This window comes from Mya arenaria, chromosome 16 (genome assembly GCF_026914265.1).
Source record: "Mya arenaria isolate MELC-2E11 chromosome 16, ASM2691426v1".
In the NCBI taxonomy this organism is placed as follows: domain Eukaryota; kingdom Metazoa; phylum Mollusca; class Bivalvia; order Myida; family Myidae; genus Mya; species Mya arenaria.
Window position 1 is genome coordinate 36,956,962 of NC_069137.1, and position 12,470 is coordinate 36,969,431.

Below are 12,470 nucleotides of genomic sequence, written 5' to 3' on the forward strand. Positions count from 1 at the left end.
ACTATAGCTGATGACGTAGCTGTCTATTTCCGGTTTGTGAGAAGAAGTACCCTGATATTCTTTTTTATAGTTTATTTTTTCGCTCGATTTACTATGCAAAGATTTTATGAACAGGAACCAATGAAGTTTACTACGCCGTCATTTATTGAATGGAAATTTGACAGGTCGTACGTGTTAGCAAAATAACTGCGGATAATCACTGGATTGTTTAGTATTAAAGTGTGTTTTATAATACGTGGTGGCTCAGTCAACTCACGTACCCCTTATTTTAAACTTTACTAATTTTACCAACATTTTCAGGTTCAACGTGAAATGTTTTGTTTTGATAAAGGAAGAGTAACTACATTGTATTTTAAAAGTATTTCCAAAAGTTGATATGTTCACTCTTTGTTTTGCAGTGAAAATATAAAATTGTTATTCCACTGAACTACATATTAAATCGAAAAGCATGACAGAATATGTGGTATTCCCTATGTTATCGTCACAAAAGGACTTCGTCTTAGATGAGTGTAATTACGAATTATGTTACTAACAGCATCTTCTTTCCATACAAACGCATTTCATAACATGGCTGTGATATATTTCACAGCGTAGTAAGCTGTTCCAGAAATATGTTATTTCAATTTGCTATTAAAGACAAGTTAAAAAATCGAAACGTCAACATTTATGTGCATATAAGGAGATTTCGACTTTATGAATATATTGCCATGAAGTAGAAGAATATGAACATTGTTTTATTCAGTGTTCTACTTTAACCACTTTTTGAAACACCATTATGTGTATAAAAAATGTGGTTGTTTAACCAGAGCGCAATAATCGGTTCATACAAAATGAAAGTTTTACTCATATAAGACACGTGCAATGCAAAAACATCTAAGAAATGAATTGAGGTAATGATGTCATAATCGACGTATGAACGCAGTAGAGCTGGTTAAAGTGTGTTGAGTCCGAAGTACTTTAGCCAGCCAAATTCAGTTAATATTCCGGTTAATGACACCTATCCGGCATTCATTATTTATATTTAACACAGACAGTTCATTATTTCATTCAGTTGTTAAAACATATACTTGATTTCATTTACGAAAAACCATATAGTAGTTATTTCTCACCCATTCTGTAAATAAGGACCCGTGTGTCGTTAGCTGCATGAAGCAAGTCACAGTCCTTCGCCTGTAGCATGTTAGGCAATGGAACTAGGGCTGACAGAAGATGTTCAATCGCCACCATGGTCACAATAAATTCGAAATTCGCAACTGACAATTTATTTACCGCAGCCTTCGTATCCCCTTCATCGGCAAGTCGGTCGAGTGTCGTTACCACTGTCCTACAGGATACAGAAAATTATGTCCATACCGGTATGGTATATGGTTAACAAAAAAACAATAGTTACGCAATGATTTCATTTTCGACTGTATAATCAAGATTGTGTTATACCTGTATGATACAAGGAATGTGTGCAATGCGTCCGCACGTGCTGACCAGCGAGTCTCACAAAGGGATCGGAGCCGCGTTCGCTCCGCCATGCCTTCCCTGCTGACATCATCTCTTGCAAGCGTTTCTTGGAATTGAAGTAAGCCTTTTGCGGAATAATTAAAGGCGAATGCCACCTGTTGCACCGTACTCATAAGGTTTCTGGCATAAACCTCTTTGGATGCATGGATGATGGCGAGGCTTAAACAATGCGCTTTGCAATGGGTGTATATCGCCTCTGGTATGAGGGATAGAATCCTTGCCTGCACTCCACGATGTATGCCCGACATATTGCTGGCACCGTCCCACTCTTGGCCACGCATTTGATCCGTTTTGACACCTTAAAACGAGTTATGATAAGCATTACAGAAGGTTTTTTAAACAGTAGGTAAGTTTTATTCATTTTCTGCTATTTCAATCTTTTAGCAAAGACCCTAACACGAAATGACATAAGATAAAAAAAATCAGCATACTACACATGAAAATTGCATACAGAACAAAAAGGAAAAGATTTTCTAAAGTATATATTTTTATTCTGTATGGAATTTTCATTCGTATAATTAATCTAAATCTGACAATTATCTAAAGAACATATGTGCTACAGAACCATGAGTACTTTCAAAAGTATTGCATACCTAATTTAGTGAGGTTTTTAATGAATGCATTAGCTAATGCCTCTCAAGTGGTAGACTCGCATTGGGAGAACCCGAGGAACTCATCGTGTATTTCATCGCTTTCGGGATCTACAAAGCGCACACAAAGTGCCATCTGCTCCATAGTGGCAGCGTCCATTGCTTCGTCCGCCATGAAACCAAATACGCCAGCGTCGTTACACCTCGAAACGATATCGCCACTTATAAGTTGGCCACAAATACCTATCAGATCATTCTGAATCTTAGGCGATGTATACCGGGTTCTATGGTCACCATTTACCAAATGATCATTGAGAAGCTTATTATGTTTTGCCTGGAAATGCAACAGCGCTTGGAAATTGCTTGATGTCTCATCATGACCCCTTAGCGCAATGTTTTACTGACCACAAAGAATAATTGTTTCAACAATAGATACTAGAATCTGACGATTATTTTCAACCATGGCGTTAAATTGAGATGATATTGTGCATTCAATGTCTTTTTCCTGCCCTTTCAACACAGCTAAAAAGTTCTCCGCGGCAATAAATTGGTCAATATGACATTGGGTTTTGCTATGTCTTTCTACAATCTTTGAAAAATTACACCAGTATGTAAAAGGGTTCCTAGTCAAAGCTTTACTACGGGCCACCTGGTCACCGAAAAGGAAGCACGGCGCGCAAAAAAACGCCATCTTTGCTCATAGAATACCTCAGCCATGAATGGGTTCTGAACCAGACACCTTGGGCCTTCTGTAGTTTTCCTCCGCTGAATCTGTTAATAAGATAAAATTATAATGTATTTGTACTTACATAATTTGTTTTGGAAATTTAAATAATAAACTCAAAAAAAGTAGTTTATCGTATAATTTTGACAGTATTAACAGCTTTTGCTTTACCATGTTATGACGACGTTTCAAAAGTATTTGCTACTCTGCGGTTCATAATCATACAATGTTGCCTGCTATTTACAAAATCGTATACCATACTGCATGTTTTCTTTAAACTAATTAACTTTAGTTGCTTAGTATACAAATCCGACGTAAAAAAATATGAAATATTTGTACATCTAGGTACATAGCCGAGCAATTATTTTAAACATATTTAAAACATATACCTTGAAGGGAAAGAACAAAAATGTGCCTCGTCCCATGAAGTGGACAATAGCTTAAACTTCTGAGCATCAGTCAAAGGCCGAATACTGATAGCAAAAACATCCGGATACGGCGGATAAACACACGAGGATGCCATTTTGAAATGGCTGATTCCTCGGAATAACCTCGGTGTACTTATATAGATGACGTCACAAGCGTGACATCATTGAAGGTATAGTTAAAACTTAAAAAAAGCGGACACATTTTGTTATCACTCATCCGAAAACTGACTTCGAAGTCATGAATTCGAAAACAGTATATATGTGCCTAAACCCACTAAGCCTCTGGTTTTTATTCCTGTTTTCGAAGTTTAAGCTTTTCTCATTTTTTAAATCGAAATCGAATTGTCCGCACGGGCGTACAGGAGTACGCCTAGTTACGCCCCTGGTGGGAGAACAGCTTTAAGGAATGGGAGTTGATGTGAAAATATAATTTTATTAAACAAGTAATTTAAAACGAATAAATATAAAGGAATATATTAAAAACTACGATAATCACGTAAACTGTGGGATTTGTGTACCGCAACTTGCTACTTGGGCGAAGATAAAATATACTCGACAGTTTGCCACGTGATATTGACTATAAGTGATAAAGATCCAAACCAGTTGTGAAACATTAAATTTCTAACATTTCATCTAGCTGACTGTCGTACAGAATAAGAAAAATGTATTTATTGTTAGGTGTCTGTTTTGTTATTCACTGCACATTAATCCACGCGGATATGACCTCAAATAACTGCACGTTCCGTCTTCAATCAGCGAAAGAGAATGCCACATATTCCCTTGGAAAAAACGATATTCTCGAACTGACCGTTGAGGTTGCTAAAGGAGCGCTAACAATTCCTGCAACTCCGAATGGGGACATATATGTCGCCACTAAGGCAGCGAACTTATACGGACTGTTTGTGTTTTTCATCGTGAACAAAGTTGGCAAAGCAATACTGGAATATCCTGCAGACGTCGGAAAGGTAATTTCCTTCGGAATTATGAGTTCAAAAAGATCAGCCATAACGTTACAAGTAGAATTTGAACACGAAAACGAGACATGTACTTTATCGTTCAATGAAACTAGGGATAAAATATTGGACATAGTATTCGAGACAATAACTTTCACCCCAGGAATGTCTCTTTGTAGATATGATGTGTATGACGGATCATTTTCAGAGACGTTAAGCGATCTTTCGTATTACATTTTACCATATATTCCGTGGAACAGGTTTTCAACACACTGCTATTCAGTTGACAACGACAAATGGGAAGAAGTACCCCATTCATATATATCGTATGTAATCTTCAGCGTTGCTTGCATTGCCCTGATGACGTTTCCTCTTCTTGTGAACGTGCTGCCCGACACAACGAACCTGAAAAGCGTAGATTTGACACGATACACAAAAAACGATTACCCATACAGTTTCCAAATGTTTTGGAAATATTTACTTTATTATCAGTTTGTGCCGTCAACAGCAAACATCGAAGTGGTAGATGAAAGTGAAATACAAGCGCCACATTCTCTGAGAATTTTTTTCTTTCTTGACAATATTGCTGGGTATTTTTTGTTTTTTATGTCATTTTTTAGTACCAAATGATGTCAAACAAGACCATTTGCTAGATCTTATGAATGATACAGGTTCAGCACCTTTTCAATGGGTACACTTTCAATGGATAATCATCGCTGCATCGGTTTGTATATCGATATTAATCATACTATTTGAAAAAAAGGAAGTTTTTTATAAAAAACTCATACAAAGTTTAAAATGGTCCGATTTCAAAATTATTTACATACCTATTGGCTCGTGTAAAAATAAAAAAAATAGTGAATGTACTGTACTAGAATGCGCTGAAATAAGTATTTCCAACCACGCGGTTCATGTTGCTTGTTTGAAAAAGGTTGAACACTCGATACTTTCTTTGTCATTTTGGATCAAAGTATTTTGCATTTTTTTTGGATGTTGTTCAGAAAATAAAAATTCTAAGTGTAGCTGTGAATGTTCTAGTAAATGCTGGTCTGCTGTCTTTTGCACTGTCTTTTGTTGTTTAGTATTTCCATTTGTGATTTTTTTTGTTATTATTCAATCTCTGGGTTGTTGCTGGTTGTTCTGGTATGTCGTTAATTTATTTGACAATTGCAATGTTTCCGGTTGTTGTAAACGTATATCAATCGTGATTACGTATTTGCTTGTCTTGAGTATTTCATATGTGTTAGTTTGTTCGACTATTGTGGAGCCATTTGAATTCATGCTACAATTTATAATATATACACTTTTTGTTGGTTCAGCGTTTTATCCCTCCCAGTCAGTCAACAAAATATCAATTGTTTTTGTGTTGGTCAAAATCTTACTTGATATATGGACCAATTTTCAAAAAGACACGCAGCTTGTTTTGCAACAGCTTATAGCCTTCATTAAAACGGATAAGCAATTTAAAGAAATTACAGAGGAGAGTGTATCAAAGAATGCATTTTCATTTGTTTTCAAAAGTATTAACGGTCCATCATTTATTTCCACATTGGTCAAATTTCTTTTTGCAATTTTCGTTTTCGCTGTTTGCCTTAAAGCTCATCAAAATAGCAATGTCGAAGGGAACGAATGGGATAAAATATAAGCTTCAGCATTTTTCTATAAACACAATATGGACCGCTGGCGCCATATTATATGGCCCGCTGACGTCATAAAACTATTGAATGATGCTTGCATTTTTTACAACGATCGACATTTATTCGCATGTTAACAGTATAAGCTTTATTCAATATCCACTTCATATGATGATATGGCTAACACTTTGGTTCGTACACACCTTCGCGGCTGACTGACCGGTACTTACAAATGTAAAATGATACTCAGTGTAGTGTAATTATTCTCAAATATCTTCTTTGTAGCTACTTATATTTCATTTGTATCCACAACGAAAAACAAACCGACCTAAGGGTACGGACGAAGCCGGTTATAAAACTATACAGCGTGTCCGAGGTGAGATTTAACCACCATTGGCAGACCCACAAACTACCGCTTTTTTGCCACCATTTAAATTCAAACCAATCAAACAATGGCGTAAAAAGCAAGCGAGCACTAATTTGAAATCACATTCGACGTCAAGGACGTTCTCAGAACATATTATTTACATCGACTTTAAATATAAGTGTTTATCTTTTTAGATTTTGAATTTGATTGTTTGAATAGTTATACTAAAAATGGCATATACAACTATACATTAACATGATAAAACTGGCGCATTTCTGCATGTTCGTCATCTTACTAAGGGGTGTACAACATTATTCTCGAATATTCATCTAATTCACGGGAACTCTTGTCCGGCAGGCAGATTTAACATTATGTACAGCAGATACAGTTATTCAGTGAGTTGAATTTAGATGATGGTTTGACATCAAAGCATAACGTCATAATTTGGTTATTTTTGTTATAACACAGAATTCGTAACCTTAATTTTGATTTCAGAATGATTATATTACTTTTAAGTCTTTTGGCTCTGGGGTTAAAGTTATCCGGAATGTGACAGTGGTTTGAGCTCACCTTTTACGTTTCGTGTATTTAGAAAAGTAGCATTGAACGTGTTGATAGACATTGTTGGAGTATTTATGTTGACAATATTGTGAGTTGATGTATAAATATTCAATAGTTAAATGAAATATGTTTGTATAAGAGTGTATGTTATCTTCCAAAATAACCTTAAAAAAATTAATAGGTGTTTTTTTTACAATTTTGACACCCTTCTTTTAAAATTATTTTCAAGAATCGACGTAATTTTGTTGCCTGAATAGGGGTTTTAAAAATCAATGAAGATTTGAATGTATAACTTATTGATTTCGATAGGAGTTTTGTGTGTTTTAAACGTTACGATTGTTTATTATATAAATATTTCATGAATTGTTATTATTGCTTATGACTGTTTTATTATTTGAGCTTAATTTTACCAACTTTTGGCGTGTAAGCTTTATTAGGGTATATGTCAAAAGGGTCAGTGTCGTTTGAGTCAATCAATAATTTTGATAACTTGAAACCTAGGAATCGACCAGTAGTATACAATTGGCTGTATTGTTTGAGAAGTTAACGAATCGTTGGCTTAAGTTCAAATGTTATCTTATCGAGGTAATATTTTACATGTTTGACGGTACTTTTTTGAGCTGAGTAAATGTGTGCTTATTTTATCATTAAGGATGTTTTATATGTAACAATGATGTAAAATATCATATAAACAAAATTTTAAACTTCTTTAATAGTGCGAAACATGTTTTCGCTTAGTTATTTAAAATTATAGCAGGTTATGACGGCATGTGTTATTAATCGAAAACAATATAAGTAGAACCATGAAACTTAGTGGAGATCTTTTAAGATAAATACATAACTTAATGAATTCATTCAATGTGTAATTTCAGTGGAATATTTCAATGTAAAATTGCAATGAACTCCTATACAATCAGTTATTACAATGGAATTATCAAACTATGTGTACTTACGGTGGAATCATTCAACAATGTGTAATACCGATGTTATAATTCAACAATGTGTAATACCGATGTTATAATTCAACAATGTGTAATACCGATGTTATAATTCAACAATGTGCAATACCGATGTTATAATTCAACAATGTGTAATACCGATGTTATAATTCAACAATGTGCAATACCGATGTTATAATTCAACAATGTGTAATACCGATGTTATAATTCAACAATGTGTAATACCGATGTTATAATTCAACAATGTGTAATACCGATGTTATAATTCAACAATGTGTAATACCGATGTTTTAATTCAACAATGTGTAATACCAATGTTATAATTAAACAATGTGTAATTACGATATTATCAGTAAACAGTGAGTGATACCGTTGTTACTATTAAACAATGTGTAATACCGATGTAATAATTCCACAATTTGTTATAAGGATGTTATCTTTAACAATGTGTAATTCAAATATAATATTTAAAGAATGCTTCATAACAATGTTATAATTAAAAATGTGTTATATCAATGCAATAATTAAACAATGTGTAATTACGTTGTTATCATTAAACAACGTTTTATCAGAATGTAATTTATTATCTTCCTGCCTTTGATTTTTCAGCTTTAAAATGATTCATTATGTTAATAAATGTTCACCATTTATGTCTTTTATTTTATTTCATGTCTTATTCAAACTTTTGTGACCTATTCAGCGAAACGAGTCACATTGGAAAAATGGCATTTTAGTTGCTCTCAAATTATCAGAATGCGCTATGTTTAAAATGTGAATCTATTAAGTTCCTGTCATCATATTTGATAAATGTAATTAAACTATATGCTAAATATTATCACATTTCTTTATTATTAAAACGTGGCATCCTCCATAAGATCCACTATCAGCAATAGACTTAAAAGATAAAGGTAGAGGAACACACATTCTTAAAAGGACTAGACACCAGAAAGTTAAAAAAATCGGCATATAAGTATTTCCTCAAAGCAAGCCTAGAAATGTCAATGCGAGCTAGAGGGAGGCCGATGATACATAATTTTACATTTTAAATAAGGCATATTTGTTTCCAATATAAATCATATTTATCTATGCGTACAAAAAATATACCGACACTATTTTTAAACTTACTTGGATCTACTTGTACACAAACCCAGGAAATTTTAAATTGGAAAACTGTGCAAATAACTGTGAAACATGTATGTGTCGGTAGCGATGTGATACATCAGTAAGTATGATACAATGCGTTGAACACAACGATGTCAATTTATGTAAAATTTGATATTTTTTCTTGTAATTTTATCGTGTGCTGTCTAGTCCCTTTAACACAATAGATAGAGGATTGTGGCTAGTTAATTTTGCTAAATTAACTCCGAAAGATGTATATGTCGTAAGCGATGAGATACATCAGTAAGTACGAAACAATACACAACGATGTCATTTTATGTAAATTGTTGACCTTTTTTTTCTTGCAATGCTATCAACTGGTGTCAAGTCGCTTTAACACAATGGATTGATAAATGTGGCTAGTTTGCTCTACTATGTGGTTTTGTAAAGATAGGTACCTTGTTACTTGAACTCGAAGAAAAATAGTTGATAAGCTGTCTGGCGTTTGAAGGCATTTTTTAAAGCACATTGAAATTGTACTTTATTATTTTTTTTTGACGAGAGAGAGAGAGAGAGAGAGAGAGAGAGAGAGAGATTAGACACACTAGTAGTAACGATACTTTTGCTATCATCCAAAACGACAAGGCCTTTTTTCTGATCAATAATTTATTAGTGAAAGTGTCAGTTACATGGGATTAGTCACTGTTAGTTAGTTCCAAAGTGGCTTCATTTGGTCAAAGAATGACCGCGTTTGCGTAAGACAAGTAACCACTTAATGTATGTCCTTCATATAGTGAATACATACGGGAGGAAATTTGGGAAGCCGGATGATACAGGTGGCCACTTAAAACAGGTGTTCATTCGACCAGGTTTGACTTTTACTGTTGTTGAAGAACTCGATGGCATTCAGAATACCAAAAAGCTTTACATCGACCTGTATCTGGGTCGGTATGGATAGATCTGCATCAGATTTCCATTGTACGAGTACACAGATAGGTGACCTTGCGAGAACTCAAGTATGTTATCAAAAATTAAAAAAATACCCCCATGTATGTGCTAATTGCGTTTATTGTACGCGACACCAATCGATTTCGAAAGACCTGACGATTTTTCAGGTATGGGCGGATCTGAATATTGTTGATCTCTTTTTCCGACTGCAAAATATTTTATCTTCAAACTGCAGCGCCTGCATTGATCATGACTCAAAGGCTGGTGTATTTAAACTGATCCCGTCCTTAGGGAAAAGCTAGCTTCCGTTTGGAAAGTAAAATCAAAACTCATCGGACTTCCACTTTCTTCCATAAGTAGATATTGCCACTCAAGAGTTTGGTAAATACCTTCAGGACATATATTCAAAATTTCCGTATTTTCATACATACAAAAGCAAACTTATTCTTCAGTCGAACCAAACAATGGTGTTTGTTGGTCAGGAATATAGAGTGCCAAACACTTTCAACACAGAAACATAGCACAATTTTAGCAGACTTTGAATGCAGGCTAAGTTGCATTTGCCGTTTTTTAACGAAAGAACACAGACTATTTATGTAGACAATTGGCCACAAAATATAAGCATTGTCAGTAAACCTGGCCAAAACATCTTATTACATTTGCATCGTTTAAATCGAACAACTCAGTTGAGAGCGCAAATATGTCATTTCGGTATAAATGTTTATAAATAAAACGTGTCGCTCAAATTTAATCAAGCTCAAATATAAACTCTCATTTTTTTTAATCCCAACTTGTATTGACAAAATATTGGTTTTTGATTTGATCTAGATCAGTATTGATTTTGCGTCGTCTTTGATTTTGCATTTATATTGTTCCACTCAGAAAGAGTATAGCACTTGAATGGCTTTTGTGCTTGTCCTTGAATTTTCTATGCATTTTATAAATGGAGGATGTTTAAAATCCTTTAGTACATGCATATATATATATATATATATATATATATATATATATATATATATATATATATATATATATATACTTAAACTCGCCAACTTATTGGGACTATAATCCTATCCATATTTATTGGGACCTACTAGATATAATAGTGATACAGGCGTCACTGTCCTATATACAGTATAGATTGACTGTTGGAATGCTATGCATATCAATATACATCAGAAAATCTTGAGACATAGGTACCTTTTTAGTGTCACCAACTTCTTGGGTCAGACCCATCATTTTACTGGGGCTTTAGACCCAATATGTTATATATAATATATAAAATGCATTAAGCTATTGGGTCGAATCGGTATGATTCCACGCTTATCTTTGACACTAGGGCTGAATGAATTTAAAATTTCAAAATGTATGGATTTAGATATAACATGTCTTACTTCTAGTAGACATGATGATCAGATCTGTTAACAAAATTGGATCAGGAACCAATTTCCAAATTGGCCCACCAAGAGGCTTAAGTCGTTTCCTGAAAGTGGGGACAGTTGGAGGCAATCAAAAACTGACAGCAAGACATTAGTTTTTTTTAACTGAATATTGTAAAAAGAACTTCTGGATATAAAGAAGTATGAACAATCAACCCTGTAACCAATTTGATATGTAAATAGTTTGGACCCCGTCGAGACAGCATCTGTAGTTGTTTCATCAGGATCCTATTTATTTGCTTTGAAGGTTTATATCACTTTGAAATATAAATAGGTAATTTTGCCTCCGACTTCTAGATAAAATAGAATGTTTGACAATATTGACAATATTGTCAGAAAAGAGCATCAAAATATTTTAGTGATAGTTCTATTATCAATTTTAATTATTACATAATGATTGTCCAATTTGTAGGGCTGTGGATCGCCGGTCAAGTGGCGATCCGATTCGATCCACGAGTCAGAGATGACGATTCACAGATCGAACCACGAATCATCAGCATTAATTAACGACCACATAAACACCTTACGAAAATCATTTTCTTTAAATTTGTGTTGTAAAATAATATCTATTTTGATATTTGTGTTATAGCTTTCATCATCTGTTCATCGAAATTCAGTTTGAAAACTAGATGGGTGTTGTTTTCGAGCATAGCGTCGAAAACAGATGTCTCCCCTAGCATATGTTTGACCTAAAGAATGGGAGACAACTTTGTCATGAAGTAAATTAGAGTAATGGTTCCTGTACAAAGCAATCCCTCTCATTGAACTTTATCATTCTATGAAGTTTTATCAAATTACATCCAATACTTTTCATGGTATGCTCCAAATAAGAAAAAGTAGCAAAGGGAAATAACTGTGTAATTAGGTAAAGTAGAGTTATGGCCCCTGCATAATGCATTTCCTCTCATTGAGCTTTACCATTCTATGAAGTTTTATAAAATTCCATCCAGTAATTGTCATAGTATGCTCTGGACAAAGTTTACACTATTTAACTATTGAACAAGGGGAGATAACTCTGCAACAAATTGGCTTAGAGTTATAACTCTTGCAGGATGCACAACTTTACATCGTCATCTATGTTGCAAGTTTCAATCATTTCCTTAAAGTAGTTTCTCAGTTATGCTCTGGACAAAGTACACTATAAAAATATTGAAAAAGGGGAGATAACTCTGCAACAAAATGGCCTAGAGTTATAACTCTTGCAAGGTGCACAACTTCACATCGCCATCTATCTATGTTCCAAGTTTCAATCAA

At 34.2% G+C, this 12,470-nt stretch overlaps 1 pseudogene; it reads right to left on the reverse strand.

Annotated features, from left to right (window-relative positions):
* Positions 1 to 1,098: 1,098 nt before the first annotated feature.
* On the reverse strand, positions 1,099 to 2,238 carry LOC128221602 (zinc finger MYM-type protein 1-like; annotated as a pseudogene).
* Between the last annotated feature and the right edge of the window lie 10,232 nt (positions 2,239 to 12,470).